At 35.6% G+C, this 25,841-nt stretch overlaps 1 protein-coding gene across 6 annotated transcripts in view; it reads right to left on the bottom strand.

Annotated features, from left to right (window-relative positions):
• The window catches only part of KCNIP4 (potassium voltage-gated channel interacting protein 4), a 431,748-nt gene that overhangs the window by 282,941 nt on the left and 122,966 nt on the right, over window positions 1–25,841 (bottom strand). The gene's annotated exons all lie outside the window — the stretch shown is intronic.

Genomic DNA, 25,841 nt, shown 5'->3' with positions numbered 1-25,841 from the left:
AAATATGCCTCAAAAGTGGATGGAAGGGCAAAAAAAGGCATAATGAAATAGTAGCAATATGTTTTCCTCAAAGTTATAAAAAAATCTCTTTTATAATTATGACAGAACAGTTGTGGGTTTACTCCTATCTTTTCTTTCTTTGTCACATTCTGTTTCTGCTTTTTTCCTCTGCCTTTGTACTTCAAATTCTGTAATTAGTCTTGAAGTTTGATTTTCATATTCCCATTGATTAAGTCCAGGCAACCACAGAGACTTAGAAAATAAATTCTATAAAAATACTTAGTTTGAAAGACACATTCTTTGATTGATATGCTGTAGCAGTCTGTTTAAGAACGTTCTTTGAGAGACTGCCACTTTCCTATTAAAAAACATACCTAGAGGACAAAACCCATATTTTTAAAAAAACATGGAAGACCTCTTTTCTCTTCCTTAGTTCTTCATCCTTCATTAGGGTAAGAGTCATAATTTTATCCAAGTAGGTCATTATCCTATACATTCAGAGACATGGCATCAGAAGAACATCTGTACAAATCATCCCAGAACCTGATTTCTATTTGCCACTTTTAATGCAAACATAAAGGGAAGTTTTGATTTACATTATTTATTAAAAATTATTTTATCTATATTAAATAGTTTAATGTTTAGTAACTTAAGACATTTTTCATTAAAAGCCCCATGACAAACTGCTTTGTAGAAAAGGAAAGGTAGAGAGTATTGATAGTTACACGAACATTGTTAAAATGTGGCAAACCAGAATATAATTTTGCTTAAAGTACAGTTTGCATACTTCAAGAACATAAAATCTCAAAAATTGTTACTGAAAGGTAAAAATATTGACTCCCAGTTGTAATGGTTTCATATTTTCCTTTAAATTTTTGTTCAAATAATTTTATATAGGGTGGTGAATGAAGGATTAATTTTACCCACCAGTGGGAGTGAGTAATAAACCCAGGGACAGGAGAAGTAGAGGTTCAGAACTCCAGACTCCCAAGATTTCAACCAATGCCATTCTGAGGCAAGTTGCCTCCATACCTTATTATGCAAGGGTTAAGAAACTGATGCCAGTGATTTGCAGTTAAATCTAGTTTGTAGATAAAAGTAGTGAATGCATGTCCCTCATTCTGGGATATGATTCAGTCACTGTTGGGAAAAATGACCCCAACAGCAGCTCCTCATTCTCTAAAAGGCTTGTGAATTTAGGCCAGGGTTTTTCTGAATGTAAAAAAGAGAAGCCTTGCTATTTGAACACACACATTCATTCCCTGAAAAGTCTAAAATATTTTTACTTTTGCTTGATTTGATTCAATTGCTGACCAAACTAAAAATATACTTTAAAAGAAATATTATTTATATCCCCAAACTCTTTTATCACAGCAATGAAGGCCAGAGATGCAGCTGTAAATGATGTGATGGTTTTATATAACCTTAGAAGCCTATTCTGTCAATGCTCACCTGCTATATCCGTGACTGGTGCCTTAAAAGAACAAAGCATACTGTTTCATTAAACTCCAAAAAGCCATAGACCCACGTGTCTATGTGACCCCACAGTAAGGAAGAAGGTAAAAATAAACAAATACCATTTTAATTTAATAAAAATGATAAAATGTTCAGTTTAATAAAAAAAAATAAAAAGCTGTGTATGTGGTCTTCTGTGCATACACTCAGAAATTATGTAAATAATCTCTATGGCAGCCAAAACCAACATAAAACATGACAGTTTAGCCCACAAAGGATAATAAATCTCTGTTTGTGTGAGAACCCTTATGTGTAATGACAATCTATACTTCTGTGCCATCTTTCAACATGTCTCTGAACAGCTATTGAAAAGGTAAAATAGCCTAAGCTCATTCAAACGAAATAGATCATATGGTTTAAATACTCTCAAAGCATAAAGTATTTGATAACTGAAAAAAGAGGAAAACTTTATGAAGCTATCTGCTCCTCAGCACACTTATTTCTTGCAAAAGATACCTGTACTACACAAAAAATATTTATTTTAAAAGTGTAGGAGGATGGTTTCAAATTCAGTCATTGCTCTTTTACAAGAGAAATAAATTTGAGAAGTGTAAAAACAGGCAAAAACAAATTTTTCAAAATTTTACTAAGTTCCAGATGTCCCAAAATAAATAAACAAATAAACCCCAAGGCAAATAGTTTGTTCATTTTAAATCCACAGTAGAAATATAAGAGGGGCAGAAAAGGGCAAAGAGCATGATCAAAGATGAGATATAGATTTCTGTGCAAAATGTGACAAAATATAAAAATAAAGAACAGTTACTCAGTAGCTCTTCCAGCTGAAAAACTAGAGGACACCCAATGAAACTAGCGGGTGAAGGAAGAAATATTTTCATATGCTGCACAGTTAAGTTACAAAGCTCTTTTTCACAGAATGCTGCAGATTCTAAATAAAGAGATTAATCAAAAAACATCTTTAAAAATTCATGGAAGAAAAATATGTCAAGAACTATTAAGTACAATGACACTATCTCCTGTTCAGTAAATCCTTGTATCGCATGTTGCTGGGAATCAGAGAGCATTCCTAGGACATCTCAAATATATGCTTTTCTTTTTTTTTTAGCTTCTCTAAACATCTTGAACCTTGACAAAGCTAAGATATAGAGGTAAATGAATTTCAGTCTGACCTACAAGAGATTTTTATGTTCTGCATTGTCATTTATATAACAAACTAGAATCTTATTTATATGCCTGTAAACCCTCATGAACTCTTCAAAGAGTATAATAATTCTCATTGCAGATAAAGCAGCTACATTGCCTAACAAAATCAGTAATACTTGACAGGAAAAGTTTGGAACCAACTATAACCTACTTTAGGGTGAAGCTACGTATGTTTATCATATTTTACAACCTGCACTATGTCAATACCCTGCAAGATTAAACAGACATGTGCTACAGTTTAATTTTAAATATCTATACAAGATATAATGTATTATGCATTATAAATAGTTCACACTACTATGCACAATACTGGTTTCTCTGCTAACATGACATAGGTTGACCTGAAGCTGGAAGAGCACCTTACTATATCTGGAGGCATTTGCTATCAGCAACCAAGCCGGCAGCAGAAATAAAGGATCCTCTCAACTTCTCAGAGCTGCTGAAATTAATGTTTAGTTCCCTAGTAAGTCATGGTGTAGACTGTGAAGCCCAACAAATAAATACATTTAACACAGCCTCTCAGAGAAGTAGGTCACCTCATTTTCAAGGAAGTAATGTAAAAAAGAGAAATCACCCAAGATACAGCTAGACATCCTTGCAATCTGGGTAAGATTAGAGGCTGAAATACTATGGATAACTTAGTCTCTCTCCATCACATATTGACAGTATCTTGTGTAGCTTACAGTTGGATTGGTCTTGCTTGTTTGTAAAAAGAGTTTATGCATTCTATAGTATTGAATAATAAAATTGCGTGCAATTATCAACCTTATTGCTTTATCTACTGCTAGTAAAGAGTGTCTTTGTTTAACAGTTCTTGACCATGTCGCAGCTCGACTGTGCTGACATAGCAAAAGACAGTTCCTTTGCCATTGCCTCAGACACCTTATTCTCAAAAAGCATTCTTCCCTGTTTGCTGGATTAGCTAGGAGAAGCTCATTAAACACAGTAGAAGAATCCCTGCCATAATATTCCAAGTTTATCATTGGATATTGCTTAAAAAAACACCTGAAATAATTTGCTAATTATGAATCTTAATTTAATCTTTACCAAAGGCAAAGACTGTGTACTGTATCCTGGTGTTTCTTGGGTTTAGTTTTCACCTGTACACCCTCTACCTGGTCATAATTGAATCCTTTTTTTATGACTTTTCCTCTCCAACAAGAAGCAGACCAAGCCTTGCACGTGTTTGAATCTTAAAAAACAAAGATCCAACTTCTTGTTACTCAAACCTACTATGAGGTTTGAAGAGTTGCCACCACCAACCCACTCTCACAATTAAGAGTCCGAAGGACAAAACGATGAAATAATATTGCAAGAAAATATTTGAGGAATCAGAATTTGCATCTGGGAGTCCTGTAATTCCTGTCTCAGTTGTTTTCTGTCCAGCAGTTCACACAGGAATATGCAGGCTAAAATAATAAATCAATAAAATTAAAGCACTTAAATCCATTACTAACCTACTGAGCACAAAAAGGAACGGTTATTCACAGTGATTTATTTACATCCATTCAGAAGAGATTCAGGGGTCAGATATCAGCAAGTGATTGACAGTGGTAAAAAAGCAAATACAACATTAGGAATTGTTACAAAAGGACAAGAGAACAGAAGAGCATCATTGTGACTATACACTGCATTCATCTCTTGAATATTGTGCACAGTGATGATTTTCCAGCCTTCAAACACAGAGCAAGAAGAAACTTTCAGAGGAAAGGGCAGCAAGGACAGTCAGGGATACAGAGTGATTTCTGTGTAACAACAGTTCATCCCAGAAAAGAGATATCTATGAAGAAATGGACAAAAAACATAGTACATTCCATGAAAATATCAAGTAGCAAGTTTAAAACAAAGGGAAGATAATCCTTTTTCTACCTACCATATAACTAACTGTGGACTTCTTAACTACAGGATGTTGTGAGGTCTGAAGTCTACTCTGGCGAACAAAAAAAAAAAAAATATCATTAAAATGGAAAGTGCTTAAAATGTTAGACAAAAGAATGGAATATTCACTATGATTACTACTATAAAATAGAGAAAATGTACAGCTTGAGAAGTCCTTAAAAGTCTGCTTGCGGATGTCTAAAAAGCCATGCCAAGGAACAATCATATTAAATTTACACTCAATTTCTCCTGCACTTTCCATCACTGGCCAGTGTATGAATTTCATTGAATACTTAGTCTGACACAATATAACTTTTGTTATGTTTTCATTTAATTATTTTATCATCAACATCTTTATAAATATTTTTTATCCTTATCTTCATTGCCACATCATGATATTTATTCTGAAAGTTTGGCTGATGTCATTAGAATATTCTCATCTGGGCTAAACAGATTTTCATTTTCCTGATTTAAAAAGCAAGAATCTCTAAAAACACAGACGTTCAAATCAGTATTTCTGAAATTCTGTTCTGACCTTCATCCCACACACTGCAAGTCCTCCTTTTCTATTTAACACATTTCTCTGACAACTCTTTTTCCTTGAAAATCATTGATCCACAAAATTTAAGTGACAGCTATCCTCCATTAGAAGATTAACTCTATTTAAAAAAATATTCTTTATTAAGAATTACCATTCCACACTAGAATGAGATGCTTGGATTAACATTGCAAAATTTAGAAACATGATTATTGTATTATTATCATTTAATGATTTTCATTTTACAGCTAACATTTTTATAAGCCATTTCTCCATTTTACGCTCACACTGTGCCTACTGACTTAGAACTATACATCTAACTACTGTGGAACAAAAATAGCATAAAAAAGAGTCTGCTCAGAAAGAGAAATTACCATATTCATGACTTTCTAGATCAACTTTTCAGAAAGCAATAGAAGATAGAATTTGAACCAGAAAAAGTTATTGTCAAGTTTCCTGATTAAATAGACAGCTCCTTAAAACAGCAAAGCTTGTTAAAAAATACAAAAGAACATTTGTTTAAAAACAATGGAAACAAATTACAGATGCAATAGGTCTAAAATCCACACAGAACAATATTAGATAGTAGATAAATTTATTTTATATGTGCAAATATAGTTCATTAAAGCCTATAAGAAAGAAATAAAAGATAAATATGTACATTAGAAAAGCAAAGTAGATAATGAAAAGCAATTTTCCAGAGACACAAACCTAATCATTAAAAAAATTAAACACAAATCTGTTGAAGTAATAGGGTGTAGAACAAGCAATTGAGGAATACAGACTGTTTGACTTTTCAAAAAACTACCTCATTGCCCTCCTGTATGTACCTCTGTGAAAGTGTCTCTATCATGAGAGCTAAAAAAAAAACTATGCTAGAGCTATGTCACAAAAGGCTGAGAAACTTATTTTATGGTTTAAACATCTATTCAGAGTCTGAGCTCCTAAGTTCCTGTACAATGAGGTAATTGCCAGAACATCTTTGTGTGTTCAGATTACATTTTCTAAAATAACGTGGTCAACGCCTTTCAGAAAATGGGTTGAGTGAGAAAGCTTGTCCTTTTTCAGTCTGAAATCTTTTTCATAATTAAAAGAATCCAAGGAGTAAAATCACAAAATAATCCTCTAATAAACAACTACAGCAGAGACTTTATAACCCACTGACAAAATTGTTATTTTAACAGCCTAAGTTTCTCCATGTAAACCTCCAGATTTGTTCAGCTAACTATGGATAAGAAACAGCCTGAAGAGAAAATTTCTTCTCCTTGGACTGTAAGTACTGTTACCTATAGGAAACAAAACAGCTTTGGTGACTAAGTGACAGAAGGGGGTCTGCACCAGAGCACTGGCAGTGTGGCACAGGCTCTCACATATGGGTACAAGAGCCTCATTTCTTCACAACAAACATCTGATGTTTGAGTGCGTTTATTCCTGCCAGGCTGGCAACTCATGAGTGTTTCTCAAAATCTTAAAACGCTTCAGTATTAAGATTATTTTCTTTTTCTTAAGTTTGTTAAGTTTCTTGAACTCCATTCACAGCTTACATCTGCAGTCCAACAACTAAAAGAGGGGGTATTTAGACATTTAAGATGGAACAGCATTTTTGAACAAAGACCTTTATGCCTTCCCTCAGTATCTAATGTACCATGACTGACTTGCTTGACACGGAAAGAAAGAAGAATATAATCATCCATATGGAATAAGATCAATTGAAACTGAACCAGGTAGACAGACAACTACAGAATAAAGACTACTTCTGGAGAGCCTGTGCTTATCCTCAAATCTCTATGCAGCAGTTTGATGTATGTGGGCAGCAGACCCTCATTACTTCAGTACAAAAGTGTCAGTGAACATTACTTTACTTACTCATTCCACACTAGACTCGCTCTTTTTGCCGCTGGGAACATCAGCATTGAATGAATGTAAAAGTGTCTCAATTTTGGTATTTTATAAAGACTGAAACTGATAAACCATCTTTTAAAAGGGTACCAGTCATCTTAGAGAATGACTCAATTCACCAAAGTTATTAGTTTAACAACTAAAGCTGACATTCTTCCAAGTTGAATTTATGTACTAAGTCTACAATACATTTTCAATTTATTTTTTATCTATCACATTACACTCTGTCACCATACTTGCAGACATATAATATAAACCTATCGAGTAAATCAAGTTCTACAAATATCTTTTTCCAAGCCAGGATTCTAGGTGAAAACTGAACCCTTTAAATAAAGCAAAATTGTTTATTTTTCCAGAAACTTCACATCACAATCTATTTCCTAAATCAACACAGTTCTCTCAGATTTTCAGGATGCATGATTACATACATTGCCAGGATACTTCACCGCAATGATGTAATAACTGCTCTACCGGGCTTATGGCCTCTCAAGATTCACAAGAGATAAATACAAATATGGCTGTTGTACTCACAGTATCATGGATGAACTTAAAGACTGATAAATACCTTAATTATCTTCCTGTTGGCACTATTTATTTTCCTCAGCAAACTCAATAACTAGTGAAGCACACCTTAAACTAAAGGCCAAGTCAATATCTGAATGTCAAATATCAGAATAATAGAAGTGATTTTAACAACACAGAACTATTCCTGGGACACTGTGAGTTGCTGACAGAATCCAAACCCTCTGCTTCAGCAATCTGCAGCCATCTGTCCACAATGTCTAATTCCTTCCTGTGGAGCCACTTGTGCAATGGTCTGGTGCCTTGAGGTATGAAAGTACTCAGATCTTCCTACAAAATCCTCTCTGTACACTTGGGAACAGAGAGATCACCTGTCAAACAGTACAGCATCAAAGATTTCCAGAACTGGGTGCATGAGTATTCTCTGACTGATGAAGGAGAAGGTTTGCCAGATTTGGGTGGAAAGACCCCAGCAGCTACCATACAGGAAAATGTCCTACAGAAACACAGGTACAGCACCTAATGAGGTATTTATGGGGTACCCTAATGGGGTATTCATTTTCTCTTCTCCTCAGCTGGCTCCAGAACACTGTAGTCACTCAAGGAACTGTCCTTAATGCACCCTTTCAAAATTTTGCTCAGGTGTTAACCAACAACAAGGAAATCCATTTCTCCTACGTGGACATTTACTCTGAATTGTATTTCCTATTCAAAAGTGATCTTAGACATCTATAAATGACCATGCTGGCATTAAAAAGCAATAAATACACCATACTTAGAGTAGAAAGTGTCCACAGCATTAGCTAATTCTGTGCACCTTCCATGAAATAATACTTTAGGCTCTTACATTTCACTGGTTAAAGCCTGGGGATGGAGGTGCAGGAAACTATTGCAAGTGAAATAAGATAACTTTTGCATTTCTCTGAAAGTCTTCTAATTAAGAAAGGCCAGACTGTCTTTCACTATAGAGCAGTTAGATAGAGGAGTTTCAGGGTGAAAAATAAAGCAAGCCTACAACAGCTGAAAGTGGAGAGCAGCTACAAAGGATAAAGCACTGCCCTAACAGAGAAATTAAAATTCACACAAGGTCTGAAATAGAATTACACCTTGTCTCGAGAGAATCGGCGAGTCATATGAAGAAGGGCAACACACACCTTGTTTACTGCAACTGTAATGCAATTTAAACACAGTTGTTCTGCTGTACTCATTTGTAACTGCACTGTCAGGCCGTACTTTACCGTTAGCTGAAATAGCTCACTGTGGGTTTAACAAACCCTACGTGTGTCTGTAACCAGGATTCTGCAGCACCTTTACAAATACTTCTCTGCTAGCACATGCTGTGCAGTGACTGAAATGGTATCAGAGGGTGGTTTCATGGGAGCAGCAGGCCAGGCATCACAGTGAGGTGACAGACGTCTCTTTGGTTGTAATATAAAGTGAAATTTGCTATTAAAATTTTAAAGAAATGTATTTAGTAATTAGTGAATAGGACTTAATAAAATGTTACATGCATTCACTGATTTATCCCTCCTCATTTATTACTGGCTCTGTTCAAAGGGCATCCTCTTTATTCCTTAATAATAGACTTTCATACAGTGTTAAACATTTTGAAATACTATATAAACCCTTAAGACTGATTCCTTTCACAAAAGCCCCAAAGAGGTAGGAAAAGGGCTTTTCTTTCTGGTGTTTCATCTACACTTCAACGTGTGCAAATATAAATATGTTTAAAAAAAAGCCACACACAGAACTAGAACAGCTGCGGTAGCAAATTTTTAACTGCATAAAGTTTAGCTTTGTACTATGAACCTTACAGTAATTCAAGCTCTGCTGGCCTAAACAAAAAAAAAGTAGGCCTTTTCTGGTGTACATTTATAGAAAATTTGTTTCAGTAGGCTTTTCTCAATACATATTACACTTCACTGCACACTCACTGGGGAGAGGATGGAAGAACAAACAACAGCTGACAGATGTTAGTCACATCACCCAATGCACCAGCAGCAGATAACATAGTGCAGACATGAGCACAATACGACACCCTCTGTATACTAAAACTGTGTTACTTCACTTACTTCTGAGTATAGCGTTGGCTCACTCTTAAGTAATTATATACAGTGACAACCCCACCGATGAAATACATTAATTCTCCCCTGTTAGTTTCTATTTCCTCTCTACCATACCATAACAGTCACAAAAAGTACATTTATGCTAATAACTGCAATGTGCCAGGGAACATCCCTGAGTACTGACATGCTGGGAAGGCACAACTCACGGCTCTGCTGGCAAACTCTCTTATCCTCCAAGATAGCATTGCTGTGTGTAAACTGCCATTTGGGAATGGTCTCTGAAAAGTTTTCACTCCTGAATGATGTTCAGGAATTGCTGAGGAAAGAACAACTTACCACACACCAGAAGCTTCCCAGGGACCACAATACCAGTACAGATGATTATGTCCCATGCTCTGGGACATTCCTGTGCAGTGTTGAATATATTAATACAGTAGCAGGGAAATAATAAAGGGAAAGCCTTGTACTTTGAAGCAGTCTTTCTATTTAACTGTGTCACAGTGCCTACACATTCCCCACACATGGGCTATGCCCATGCAACAAACCATGGCCTCCAGGAGGTGAGTGTCCCTCACCCAGCGGAAATGTCTAAATGCTGGGAGCCACCTGAGAATCATTTCAGTGATAGCATTACAAAGCTTCAAAAACATAACCGTCTCAGAACAAAAACCTTCAAGAACATTAGTGGCAACAGCCACTAATGGTTAAAGTCCATTGGCAACAGAGGCCTGAGGTTGTGCATACCACACTTCATTGCATGTAACTGTGGAACAATAGTGAACAGTTCTGTCTATATTAATATTTATAAATCTAGGGGAGCAAACAACCTTTGGCTAGGATAATGTGAGCAAGGACATGTGAAAGAGAGATGATTTATTATGTCAAACAGATGGAAGAGACTCACTACTAAAAGCAATAGGCCCAGTGGGGATTGATGCTTAACAGCTGCAATTCATTGAGGACAGATCCAATAAAAGCAGCAATGTGACATTTTTATTGGTATCCCACTAATGCCAGATTCAAAAGGAGTAATTTAGTTTAAGCAACAGGTCATGCAAATAATCTTTGTGGTAACTCAGCCACAAGCCTGACAAGTCACACAGCACTTCAGCATAAAAGGATGCTTTTTTGATATTATTCTTAATAACATCTTTTTTGATATTCCAAGTTCTTTTTTTTTAGCTTGTAATCCAAAAGTAAAAGATTCCTAGAGATTTCTGAAAATCAAAGCAATTGCCATCCATTTAGTTTCTCTTTGTCCTATCAGTAATACCTTCAAACTATTACAGCTTTGTTAGACATGACCTTCCTTGATTGAATTCATACATTTTCCTTGAACAATCCTTTTATTTCCATATGGCTTAAATGACCATCAATTTCCAGTAATCATTACTACCTGAAAAACAGCTCAATTTAACAGTAACATGTAATTGTTGTGATTTTAGATACCGATGGACCATCTTAATGTTCTTTGGTTGTATCAGTCCAATTACTAATGAAGAGCAGAAAAATCAACACTATTCCTCTCCCTTTGACACTGTACCTATCAGGCAACCAAGAATTAAAAATGTGTGACATGATTAATCCAGCTTCTTACTGTACATGTGATTGAAATAACACCATTATTAATTCCAGTTTTCAAATCCCTGGCCTCAAATCTGTAGCAGATCATGGATTGGTATGGATTTGTACCTGTCTTGCGGATACTGATTTTCTCCCAGGAAATTTCATATTCCTTTCTGGTACTGATCTTCAGTACCAGTTCATAAAGTCTCTTAAATGAGATCTTCTGGTGCTAGCCAATTTAGAGCATCTCTGAAGTCTTGGTATATGATATCTTAATCATTATTAAGGAGACCTTAATCGATTTTATTGCATTCACATAAATTAAATTATTCTGACTCTCTCACTCCCTTTTACAGCCTGCAATGTTGTTCAGGTAATCACAGGGTAACAACATTACCAAACTGCTAAACTTTCATACAAACTTTTTGGGCCTGATCTAAATTCACTGTATGTAGTGGAGCTGCATAAAACGTTATATTGTGTGCAAAAACTAAGGGCATGTCGAAACTATAAATACCTGCTTGTCAAAAAAATGGTGTAAGAACATGGTCATACTGCAGTTGCTAACACCTGTTTCTTTTTTGCATTGTAGATGAGATACCACATTAGCCCGTGTCTTGCAAATCTTACTTCGGTTCCATATGTTTCAAAGTGCAAATAAAACAGCGTTATTTTAAAACCACGCTTAGGTTCTTTAAAAATATGAAAGTGCTGGAGGTCACTATGTAGCGAAGGGAACACAGTAGAAGAGTATGTCATTTCAAAGGCTACTTAGAGTCCGGTTTTAATATTAAATTTGTTTCAGTTTAGTGATTTCCATCTGCTTCTTTGCATGTGTCCTTTAAAACAATCTAAAGGATATTTGAGAAACTGAGTCTCTTTAAGAAATAAGCCTAAACATTTTCTGAAGGGAAGAAGATTTAGTAGTGCCTTTAAATTATTTTTACAAAGTAAAATTGGCACTAGTGGTACACACATTGCTGTGCAAATCTGAAAGATCTGCAAGAAAATGGAATGAGGAGATACAGTGTATACAGCATTTGACTAAATGCAAATGAATTATAGAGGTTTTATTATTTCCTTTCTATACCTATACTTCAATAAAAGTGGTGGAGCTCCTACAGGAGAAAAAATGAGGGAGGATTAATTGTGTCTAGACAACTACTGCCCAACATTCACATGCACACATTTTTCTCTCTGTAGAAAGGTACATATGCAAGGTCAGATACAAACCCATGGCCAGTTTTGTCGGTGGGTTCTTAGGTTTACCATTGATTTAAATTTCAGACCTTAATTAAATTTCAATATTTCTCTTCAGTAGCTTCTATTATCTAATCCAGTTTTCCTGAATTGATTTTGTAACTTGAAAATGTCAGTATGAATCGCAGAACATTTGGCATGTTGGAAAATAAATATAATGAAAACTGAAACATTTGAAAACTAAAGAGCTGGCTGGTTGGTAAATACAAACCAAAGTAGAGTTACATTCATGACGCAGACTTGTGCTCCGCAGAGGACGGTCTTTCTCTGAATGCAACATGTCTGATATCACTGAAGGACATTACCCTCTAGTTTACTGCCATCTGTTTTGTTAGAACGAATGTGCCTCTGGGGAAGACATTCACTTGCATCCACATTTGCGGTGGTTTGCTGTTATGATAGCAGCTAGCTTAGAAAAGCTGATAAAGAATGCTGCAACATGAGAAAATATGTCCTGAAGCATATAAGTTCCTCCAAAAAGAAGCCCAAACCAGGTCTGATTGCAAGATTGTCTCACAATTTTTGTAATTCATAATTTGTTACAACACATAATTAGGTTGTAAAAGTTGAGTAACCTCTATGTTCAGCTCCTTTTTCCTTTGCCTTAAAGAAAATTATGACTCTCCCATGGAAAAATTACACTTTCAAACTGTTAAGATATTAATCTGGATTTAGAAACAAAAATTGGGGGCGGATGAGGTATGTTGTGATGGGGTTGCACAGAGAAGAGTCTTAGGGGAAAAAAAAAAAATAATAATAATGAAATTACTCTAGTGTCAGCTAAAATCCAACAGTTAAGTATGGAAGGTCCTAACTCCCGACCCACACTTAGCTTGGTGCCAGGATTCTAAAATACCACCAGTACTACAAATAAAACTGCCTGGGTCCTGTGAAAAGCACCCCAAGGGAACCAGAGCTATGTAACTGGGAAGGCAGTATGTAATATTAAGATGGCATCACTGTGAATGGGGAGTTTGAGCAACTAAAACGATTTCCCTTATATCTGGGAAAAATACTGAGCCCTCCTACTCTCCTTACCTCCTGTAAGTGACTAGTGACTACATTCTCTTAATAAGCCATTTAGAGTCTCTCTGCATTTCATCCATGCCTTCTCCTTCAGGAAATTCAGCCAATTCCACTGACTACAGCACCCAAACCTGCACCCTTCACTTGCTATAATAGCAATGAATTAATTCCAGAACACTGCTAGATTCATTTTCACATCTAGACAGCTTCATAAACAATTTCAAGTGACAAGGTTATACCGTAGTTTCTATTTAGCATTATCTGCCTTGTAAACTAATTACTGATCTCATTTTAAAGTGGCAAATTTAAATACGTCCTCAAAAGTGTCCTCTAGGTTAAGAGTCATGATGAAGTCATTGCTCACTAGTTTCAGTATTTTCTACAATCAGTTCCTTTAAGCAGTTCTGCTTTTACTGAGACAGTTATTTCTTATGTCAAACAGTGATAAGCAAATCCTTAGTAAAATACAGCCATCAGATTAAGCACAGAGAATGGAATATATGACTGTATTCATGGAATCCCTCATACAGTCAAAACAGGATTTCACACACGAAGTCTCAGGTGGACCAAGAATGTAGAATTACATTAAATTTAAATATACTTGGAAAGGTACAGATAAAAGGCTAAATTTTCCTTCCATAACAAAGATTCGTGATTGTATTGTGCTGGCCAAGAGCTAAACCCCACAAGGGAAAATAATCCAATGTTTATATAAAGAAATAATTTGAAGAACTCAAACACTCACTAGCCATGTAAATTACCCTAGTATTACAAATCCCAACAGAATGAAAGAACAAAATAAATACAGAATTATCCAATAAAATATACTGTTCCCATTACTGTTTCTGAAGATACTAGTGTGAAATATCCTAAATTACTTTAACAATCTGTAGATTTACCGTGGGAGCACTCCTAGGACTGTAACGCAATGAAGGTAACAACTTCTAAGCAGTTAACACAGTATTTTGAAAACATAACCTTCAAGGGCATTCACTATCCTTTCTTAGACTACTTGGACACTGAAAAATATTTTTTTCCATCCCATATAAAATATGCAACACCTCCCTGCATGATTCCTATTGGTAGAAAGCATAATTTCTTGGAAAGTAGGGCAATATATACACTGACATCTTCTATATCAATAAGAAAAGCTTAGTTTACCATAGTGAAAGGGCTGAACCAGATACATTCAAAATGAAAGCCTAGGATAATTATATGAAAATGTCACAGGAAAACAAACTGACAGATTAATTATTTTTAAGTCTTGGTTGTAGATGGTTTTGCTACCACAATTCTGAACGTGAATGAGACTTTTCCATTAAGGGAAAAATGAACCAGAAGCATTTGTTTGAGGTAGATCTAGTTACACTATTTTCTATATAACCACATTCACAAGGTGTATGTCAGTGAGGAAACAGATCCTGAAGTGAGATTCATGGATGTCTAAATCCCTAATAGCTTGAAAATATTCACCCGCAGACACTGCTGTGTGATGAAACAGTTTATCAGTAGGAAACACTATTTTTATCTCTAATCAAGCAGGTATAAGTGTATGTAATCTAGTATTTCAACTATCACTCCCCCCAGAAAAGCCCATCCAGAGTACATTACCATAATTGCAAATGTCTTTTTTAATTTTGCAGAAGAAAAAAGAAAAAACAAGAGCTTTTTCAATGTGTCCTACATCTAACTCTAAGGCTTAAAAGGAAAAGCCTCATATTTTTATGCTTTAAAAAAAATAATAAAAATGGATTAATCTCAACAGGCAGTTGTCTCCCATGGATTATTAGGTCTCTCAAGAAAGCTTATATAACCTACATAGGTCTCATGATTAGCTTGAAAACCCAAGGAGACATATTATTATCCTCTTAAAAATAAAGGGCCATATTTGCAACAGGGGTTTGAAGATAAAAGTTACTCCAAGTTTTTCTGATTTCAGCATTGCTTTTTACTTCAAAAATGCTTTTGACTTTTAACTCCAGCATGTGCAGAAAGTTATTAATAGGGGTGCAGAAAGCACACCCTGCAGTACTAGATAGAAGACACTGCTCTAACTCTGTAGGAACTTTTGTTATGATAAGCCTTTACATAAAAGTGAAAGCCAGTGAAAATTTCAACTCATGATCCCAGTTGAATGACCAAATAACAACTAATCTGTTCACCTGCACTACTTATTAAAATAGACACAACAGTTCAAGTGGAAAAGAGCATTCTTCAGTATGAAGGGCCAAGTCTCTAAAAGTGCAGATTTCCAGGCACAGTCATACAACAGCAAAAAAAAGCGCAAGTTTGAGATTTTTTATCTGTCTGAAAAATCAGACTGAATCCCCTTTTCTACATTGTTCGTTTTCCCCACTTTTACTTCTTTCAACATTTTTTTTCCTTGTATATTTTTGTCCTTACCAGTTTCAGCATCTGGTGATGTGTTGCTGCTATTGCTTTATCCCTCTTTTTCCACCTCTAGCTTTTTTATCTTTTGAAAGCTCACTAACCCTCTCAACCACTTCTTCCATCACTGGAGAATCAGCTCAGTTAAATTGCCCATAACATATAATTCTGACACTGGGGAGCATATGTGGACTAAGCTATATGCAAAAACGGAAGGACATTCTAAAGATCCTTACAAGATGCCAAGAACAGGAGAAACGAGGGAAATTTGAGTCTCTTTCCTCAGTACCCTCTGGGAGGTTGTCCTTAGTTCTACCAGATCTTGACAGGCCACAGCAAATGCAGTAGGCGTCACTCTAAAATGACTACCTGCAGCAAAAAGGGTATTTTCTGTTTTAGACCATGCTGATCACTAGATGGCCAGGGCAGAAAAATATCTTCAAGTCAAGATGGTAAACAAATGCTGTTTCAGCTAAATAAGGAAAAAGAAAAACTAAGAGCAAAGCTGAAAGTCAAGTGGAGAGCAGAGAGGAGAGTATCCACTGTTCTTGTAACACTAGGACAGAGCTACAATGGCACATTTTCTACCCCCAGAGAGGCAGAGGGAGGTCAATGGATCCTCCCTCCTTGCAGAAGGGCATTGGGGCTTATTCATTCTCAGAAGGCTGAATTGTTCTTTTGACCAGCTCAGCGGAGATCTGTAGGTGTCGAATACTAGTTTGTATCTGAGACAGCATCAGGACTTTTTGCACAAAGACTACTCAAATTTATACTTGGAATGACATAGCCTAAAGCAACCCAGCAGCCTACTTTGCTGCATATTTTCAAGTGATAAGAGGACACAGGCATATATCATAAAACCTCTTCGATATCTCCAGCCTCCTAGATAGCAGGTGTAAATTTTGCCCCTTGTGTAAGTCACATGAGGTCAGTGGAATGATTAAGGCTGACACAGTTCTGAAAACTTGAGGGAAATAATATGCCCATAATGAAAAGACAGATGTGAAGTGACCCATTTATGGAAATCAACTCTCAGCAGAGGTGAAAACCTGGCCACAGTGAAAACAATGTGATTGCCTCATTCCTATAGATGTAGCCTTTAATATTACCCAGAAGTATGCATTGCAAAGTTTGTGAAATGCTAAATGCTCTGAGAAGTGACTGAAATTATCAGAGGATTTAAAAATGTAATTATTAATACTATTATCTTAGACTTGCTAGACTTGGATAATCCTCAGTGACACACACAACTTTCTTAAACAAAAAATATTCTTCTAGTTTGAAAAGTAAGTCCATTCATGCAAAACTAATCTACATTTCCCAATCAAAATTGGCTCAAGGGGATTCTGCAGTTCGCTTCTTTTGCAAGCATTCATCTAGCAGATGCTGTCATTTTAACTCCTGTGAAGTTATTCTTACCATAGCTTGGGTATTGCACATTCTTTCTGTTACTCTTAACAGAACTTTTTGGGAGCTCTAGCAAGGAGAAATCAGTATTGCTGCCAAACCAGCTGTTAAATGTGAGAAAAGAATTCAAGAAGTCATTTGACAGGGTACTTTCTATTACAGCATCTGTGCTTGATTATCTTAACAGCAAATTTTACAGACTTAAAATGTTCAATGTATAAAATGTTGTATCTGTCTGTATGGCTATAGACACACATACACACTCTCTAGTGCAGCATGACCAAGATTCAGAAATAATACTAATAAAAGATAAATAAGAGAATTTTTTATATTAAATCAAACAAGAATAACATGCTCTTTTGAAAACTGACTGCTGAGTAATTGACAGACCTGGTCTTACAGTTTATGAGAGGATTCACCATGAACAAAGTGGATGCCAAAACAAGACTCAGAAAAAGTCATGTTAGAAGTCACTGATGTAAAAAGAAAATAAATTCTGGCTTGTAAATTTTTGAATAAGTCATGTTTGCTGCTCCAAGGAACATGGTAATCTTACCTCAAAAGCTCCAAGGAGGAGATGAAGTCTGTAGGTCTTTATCTGATAACCAACTAAACTTTACAAAGGACAAAATACTGGCTCAGTTGACCCTCAGGTTTCTTTTTCCTTATCAATTAAAACAAACTTCCTAGAAGAGAAAACGAGAAGGATAAGGATAGTTCCTCAAGTTTTTCTAGGAATAGTCTAGAAAGGATCAAGTGCTGCAGTGCCTTTTTTTTTTTTTTTTTTTTTAAAGTAAAAAACACAACATAAGCAAACAAACCTGACCCAAAAATTTCTTAGATTAATGGAAATTATTGTTTTTGTGAGACATGTTCTTCTGGAACTCTTCCTCCAATCTCAGCAGACCAAAGGTGGAAGGGACTGCATTTATAAAAATTATATTGTCAGTTGGCAGTTCAAACCATAATTGATTCGAGAAAAAAAAAAAAAAAAAAACAAACAAAAAAAACGAAAAAACAAAACCAAACCAACCAAACAAAAAAACATCATGAAAGTACAGGGCAGCATTTTTCAATACTTTTAAAACAGAGATCAAGAAAAATCTGATGAAATTGTTTGGGGCTTTTCTGTAAGAATAAGGAAAAATGGTAGTTTGTATTTTACAGACACAAAATGGTAATACATACAGTTCTGAGATTTGTGTTAGCATGTGTGTGCATATCCACGTGTATGTGTAATTTGGTCTTACATGCTATGAGAGCAAAAAGCGTGCCATGACAAATCTGCTAGATCAGCAGTTATGAACCACGTAACTCCAGACACAGAAGTACAAGCTGGCCACAAACTGTGAATATGCCATCAACATGCTGCAAGTTGATCATCTTCTCAAGCAAAGTTGCCTACAGAACAAAGGCATGTAAAGATGCAAAACTGTTTCTAGTTTTCTTACGCCAAGTGGCAGCCATACATGCAATGAAGAGAAAAATTTAAAAGGCCAGAATATACAGCCTCTATTGCACTACTGTACCTAATGCATCTAAGTTTGAAACGGACAGCTGAGCTGAGCAGAACAACACTTTAAATAATTCACTCCAAAAAAACCTGCTCAACAATATAAACATACATACTGCCTGATATTTATACCCTGTTATTTAACTTAATTTCTTTAATAAACAAGTGAAGACAGTCACTTGGCTGTACTGTGCCATACACTAACAGAAGGCAATACAAGGTCCAAGAAAATGGAAAGCTGAGCTGCTGCTCTCTGACATTAATGCATTTCACCAGCCAAAAGAGTAAAACTAGAATCCTTAAATGAGAAGTAAAAGAGGAAAAAAAAATAAATTCAAACTTCATTACATAAAAGCTACAATATAGAAATAGTCTAAATACAGATAAACTAGGCCTGAATGAATTATAGCAATTTCTGTAAAACCACTTTACAGGGCTTTGCATATCTATTACTTCAATAGCAGGATTTTTTTTCCTAAAAGTATATCTTTGAGTTGCTCTGATAGGTTTATCTTCATGATATATGGTCCCTCTGCCCTGTTTTGCATAGTACAAATGAGACTACAGAGGAAAATTTAAATGAACAAAACCACTATTAGCCTGTATTACTGAGCCATTCATTCACTGTGCTTTATGGTATATATGTTAAATAAAGGGTCTGCAAAGAATGCAGGCACATAAGAAGTGAATTTAATTTTCCATTAAAGATTAATTAAGACAAAAATCAGATGAGGCTGAAAATTAAAGACTATATAACTGCAGCTAGAAAGAGCAAACCACCTTCTCCGCATCCCTCATCAAAGCAACCATGGATAGTGATTACCAGAAGGAAAACCCTGAAAGTAAGTCTTCTTTCAAGAAGCTTCTTTCCCCAGCACCTGAGGAGCACAGGTTTATAATCCAACTGAACTCAGCACTGAGGAGATCGACTAAGAGCAACAAGCATCTCCCTGGAGGCTGGGTCCCTCTGAACCTGCTCTTATCTAGAGCCTCCAGCAGAACTCACCCAGGTGCCTGGCTGGCAACCAAAGCCAAGCACCTGCGCCCTAAGATCCCCTCTGAAACGTTACTGCACAGTCACATCCATCTTAACTGCACCCTCTCTGAAGGGGAAAAAAGAAACAGCAGTGTATGGAGAGTGCCCTAAAGTATTCAAAGATGATGAATTCTGGAAAAGAAGTAGGTGTTGAGCAATTCTTGACTTTACAACCCAACTTTACTTTTAAACAGACCTGGAATTGGGAGATGGAGGTAGAATAATCTTTTACCCCCTACAGATCTGAGATCTGCCCTTGGAAACCTGGCTATTGCTTGCAATTTCTCCTAGCATTTAGTGAAATTTTCCTGTTCACAGAGTCACGGCATTAACTGTTTACCTATCTCAACTAGGATGTATTAGGATGCTTAATTTATTTGGAAAGTTAAAAAGGTGTATCTATTTTTAACACATAATATTTAATATGGGAAGGATATAGAGATAAAATTTTTGCTTATGAAAATGCAAGCTAATATTTCACTCAGGAGCAATGAAGACAAATTATTTCAGCTGTTAATTAATAGTACACACACTGAGCAGTCAGAACCTATACAGAAACCTGAAAACACGACAGTGGAAGTAAGAGTAACAAAACAAAACGCCTGACAATTTGTTGCTACGTGGTACTTATATTCCCAAAGATCATGTCACAAAGTGGTGGTGCTCACTGTAAATAATCTCCTGCAGCTGACCAAGGCAGTCTTTCAAAAAAAATGCAATGTTCAAATTTAGGCATCCTTCAGTACAAAGGCCTACTTACTGTTCTGTTCTAGTCTGCAAAGTCATCATTCAACCACAGGTTTACAATTTGCTTCACAAATTTGTTAGTGCTTAGTTCTTGTTCCCCCATTCAAGACAGCAAGCCTTCTTGTGTATTTTTTGACTTCATTCTTGAATGGCACTTTTATTCAGATAAGATCCACTTACATAACTTCAGAAAATTTTCTGTTCTCCTTAATCTTAATAAATCCTTATTCTCCTCGATGTTCCTTCAGTGCAATCTAATGAAAATCCATAGGACATCTCTTTATTCATAACCAGAAAAATTTCTACCTTGGATCTTTCTGTTTAAAAAGTAGTGAAACAAGCCCATTATATTTAGAGATTCTCCCAGGAGGGATTATACCAAATCATCTACTTGCTTGTACTTTTTTACTATCAAACCTTATTATCGTCATTGTTTCCCATGCTTCTGAAAATCTGCTGTCCTTTTCTGTCTCTCCAAAACAAGCCATAGATTCTTCTTTCAGAGTTCCCTGACATTTTTCAGGTCAACATGAAGAACCATCTGTTGTCCTTGGCATTTAATTCCTATTTTTTCACTTTAAAAATATTGCTATTTACTTACAAGACTTGAGCTTCAGGACCCTCTTCATATTTTTTCTTCACACTTTTTTTATGATGTTCCATTCATCATCTTTGTCAGATTTATAATTTTACCTTATGACATATTATAACTTACTTGTATTAGACTTGTATTTTCAGGTTGCGGTTGAAATAATTTGTGATACATTTTGTAACATATGCTCAAACTGAAAATTATTGTTTCGGATACTCAGAAGTATTTCTCAAAGATAGTATTTTTTGCTTTTCTTAAAATATGTAACAAATTGTATTTTCTGGCTACTAGCTAAATGCTTCCAGACATTTTCCTGCAACCCTTACTCTCTCTTTCTCTAGATCTCAAGTGAGAAATATTCTTATGAAAAAAGAAAACAACATGGGAATAAACAAGTAAGTTTACTGTCAAAAATTATCATAAGTATTTTGAGCCCCTTCTTAAAGACACCATAACATCCCTTACCAAGTAGTTCAACATTTCTGAGGAAATAAGAACTGTGACTATCATTCTTCCAAGAAATAAAACAGTACAGGAGAGTTGTATTTTTTTCTGCACTAGCTAAATGAACTGAATACCAGAAACTTTCTCAAATCTTTATGCTGTGCTTGTTTCTACACAACTGTGTTTTGATGGCTTAGACAGAACAAATTAATCCTGTGCCAATCCATTCAAAAATACACTATGTGGTAGTATCAAGCACCGGCTTTACAGCAGTCACAGTCAAAGTCTGAGTTGTTCTTAAACTATACAGTACAGCCAGAACCAATGTCATCACTTCTAGATGAAATTAAGTTCCCCTGCACCACTGTTGACTAATGTATGTATTAGCTTCTAAGGATAAGCAGGCAAATGGCATAGGTCAAAATGGCATAATAGAAGTAAAGATTTAGGGGGGAAAAAGTACATAAATGAACCAAAAGTTTGAACAAGCAACAGAAACCTCAAACTGAAAGAATATGCTAATTCAGGTTATTCTTATAATGACACAATGTTAGTATTTTGGTAACAGATGTACAGTTCACCATATAGAAATGACCACAACATCTACTCAATTAATTGAGTGCCTCAGATGGTGCCCTCATTAACTTTAACATCCTCTATGGACTTCATTGAGTATTGAAGACACCTTGACAAATTAAGGTGTCTTTTTTCTAAAAAATGTAAATTTGGGTTCAAGTAAGTAGCATAAGAACTACTTAAAGTTGTAATTTAGCAGAGAATATAAAACATTTCGAAAAAAAATGAGAATTATTTTGGCTTTTCCCAAGGATTTCCCTAATCCAGGAATCTCTGATTAAACACCAGTCAAATAACAATTCTGTAGTTTATTGTAGGCTTTTCATTTGGATTGCTTGTTCATCTGGATTTCACACCCATTAAAAGAAGATTCCATGCAAAATTTAGTATCTTAGCAATAAAATGATAGTTAAATACTGGGACAATTGATTAAATAATAACACCATTGGGCAGCCATAACCATGAGCAGGTCACAGGAACTTTGGTACATTTTCTGTGGATTTACACTACTCTGTCTTATTACAGAAAATTGCTGCAAAATATTTTTTTTCCAGTTTTATTTTTTCCCCTTAAATCCCACAGTCTTACATGATTTTAAAACTACTATTGCTGCGTTCCATATTCAATTTTATATGACAATCATTGTCTTGATACAATGTGATTCTGCATAGGGTTAGTTGGTTTTGTAAGAAAAGTATTTTTTCCTGGTAAAATTATTGTATTAATACTGGGGACCTCACAACAGCAAGGACACTAAGAGTCCTCAAGACAGTAGAACCAGAATTTTCTTATTGCTGAACAGAGCTACAGACAACAATTTCTTGACACAGGCAGAAATAACTCTCTTGATTTTTATCACATTCAGAAGACAACATGACACCTTCATTGAGATGCTCTTAAACGTAATAGGGTTTCTTTATTCCCAGGAGTCTGTAGAAACACCCAACCTATGAATCCACAAGTGCACTGTTTTCTAGCACAAAGGGTAAGCAGCATTTATTCGCTGAAATTTTCAAACAGAAATATGATGCAAAAAGAAACTCCTGTTTCAGGTAACAGTAGAAATAAGACTCTGTTTTTTATTTTACTTAAATTTACTTAAAACCCTCAGAGCTGTTTCCCATACAGTTTACTTCTTTACTCTCTTCTGCCTTCACGCCTTTCATGTACATGTCCTTACACACTGCACAACAGGATGGTCACTGCCAAAGCACTTTTATTGACTTTTCTGCTTTGAAAGCTGCTAGAAGCCCTAATGCGTTTTCTCTATCTTACTTTTTATCAACTGAGAAGCAAGTTCCTTTACTCAAAACTCAGAGGAGCAATTGGCCTCAATTAAAAACAGGCAAAAAGCCCAAGCCTGTCGACTTTCAAAGCATTCATAAAAAGACCAGTTGTTTACACCAGGCTTTTCTGTAAATTGAGGGATAGAAAAAAGCAAGGCAACCAGTCTTTAAGAAATATGATGACGTAATCAGTGGGAAGTATCTTCTACAGAGCTTCCAGTTACCCAGTGAGGATTACTCAAAAAGCAGAACAGAGGACGTTATTGTAAGGATGCTTGGCTTGGGGCAATTTCCAAATAGCATTTAGTATCAAGAATGAAATTTATGAAGCAAACAAAAATAATTCTCATAAATGAAATAATTAAGTGCAATTTCTGTAGAGACAGGGAAAAGAGTTGCAGAGTGTTCAGAAACTTTTTTTTTTTTTCCCTACAAACACATGGTGGGAACAAAGAAAGCATACTGACAACAGCTGATCCAAAAACTAGGTGACTTCTATAGTTTCAAATTAGTTCATCATGAGAGGGCTATAAGATTTCACCAAAGAACTAAACAAGAGCATAAATAAGTAACCAACTTGTTTATCTGTGCCTCTTCTAAGTCCACAGAGTTAATTTCATAAATTTGAGGAGTTAAATTCAGACAACAGATAAGACTGATATAAGGCAAAACAAAGGCCAGTAAAAGATCCCAAATAAACTTCTGTGAGGGAAAGCGTCCCTTACTTCACAAGCAAGCTGTCAAGAATGAAAATACTCTTTGTACTGAATACAAAAATAGAGACAACGGGTTTTGAAGCAGAAATGCCTGTCTCCATTAAGTCAAAAAGCCTGTAAGCCAAAACTCAACAGCAATAGACAAAAACAGTAATAAAATTAGCAGTTTTAGCAACCCTCTACAATAAAGCAGCATAATTTGACCTAGCTAATGCTTCACACACACGTCTTTAATCACTTATGTCCAAGTTGCTTCATTTATAAGGATCGTTCTGCAACATTCTAGCAAGAGGATCACTGCATGATTGTCATTCCACCACAGACTATTGAACAGTACTGCTTGGGACATCAACCTGAAAGCAAACAAGGTATTTATTGTAGGTGGTAAGAGTTGTACAAGCCCATAGGATCAAGAAGAAAGTTAAAAGCAGTTAGGAGATTAAACTCATGGTTTGCAGGCATTAGCTAAGGAATACGTGAACTTAACATATGACTAACAACAAACTGGAAAGACACAAAGCAAAGCAGACCCTTTACTCAGACAAGTAACTGCTCGCATTGCAGGGGCAAGAGAATAAAAGGATAAGAAATGTGATGAGCTTTTAGGTAACAGAGTTCTCAAATGAATATGGCAGAGAGCTGCTGAAGCCAAACCACCCAGAAGCACAGGGCTGAAGGGTGAAGGACTGAATCCTTCATCTCTATTTAAAACACAAAAAAAAAAGAAACCAACACAACCAAACAATGAAGAAACTGACCAGTCTCTTTAAGAAAATATATTTTGGGGGTGAAAGCCAAATTACTATCTTTCTACGATATGCTACATCAGCAGGCCCTCAATTCCATTATGAAAATAGTCTGCTTGGATATACGAGGAAACTTTTCTTGTGATTTTTTAAAAAATTCTTAGTTCAGTTCTGTTTCTTAACTGAGCAGTAACCAAGAGCTGGGGGTCTAGCACAGGAAAATAAGCTTTTGAGGGTATAGCTAGCCCTACACAGGACCTGCAGAAATTAAATATACACTTGACATATTTATTATGTATTAGATATCTCAAGAAAATAAAGAACCAGCTACAAAATCCTTGGAGTTTGGGTGTGGGAAAATCTGGAGAGAGAGTACTTCATATATAATTTTTATCCTCCCATCGATTTAGAGCAGTATTACACAAGAAAATCCAATATATATTGGAATAAAACCTTAATAAAGAGTTGGAGAAATTGATGAGATAATTAAAAACACCCCAGGCCTGAGGTTTTCCATCAGTAAATACACAACAAATTCCATAGCTTAAAACATGCTGAAGACATTTCTAATCCAATATTCTAAGTATGTCTTAAACTATATTCTTTTAAGTTGGAACTCCTTGCATTTTTTTCCTAATACATATTTACTTAATGAAGGCAGAAATAAATTAACACAGAAGAAAACAAACTTTTAATTCAGTAAGTTGAGAAAAAAAATGAAAATCACATTACACCATTCTCTATCACTGAACCACTTTTTTCTGTAACATAAAAGAGCTGAGTTTCTAGGAGCAAACCCCTGTACATTGCAGGAGACATCACACAGAAAAACGATCACCAGTTTTGACAGCTTACATGCTTTTGTATCAATAATTGACATCCATTTGGGGGCCTATTCTTTGTTTTTTCAAAACATTTCTCTTACTTGGTGCTTCCTAATTAGACATTAATTAAGAGCA

The sequence above is a fragment of the Tyto alba genome, unplaced genomic scaffold, assembly GCF_018691265.1.
Source record: "Tyto alba isolate M040663 unplaced genomic scaffold, T.alba_DEE_v4.0 Super-Scaffold_6, whole genome shotgun sequence".
NCBI classification, from domain to species: domain Eukaryota; kingdom Metazoa; phylum Chordata; class Aves; order Strigiformes; family Tytonidae; genus Tyto; species Tyto alba.
The sequence above is the reverse complement of the archived record's forward strand: the minus strand, read 5'-3'. Positions and strand labels throughout refer to the sequence as shown.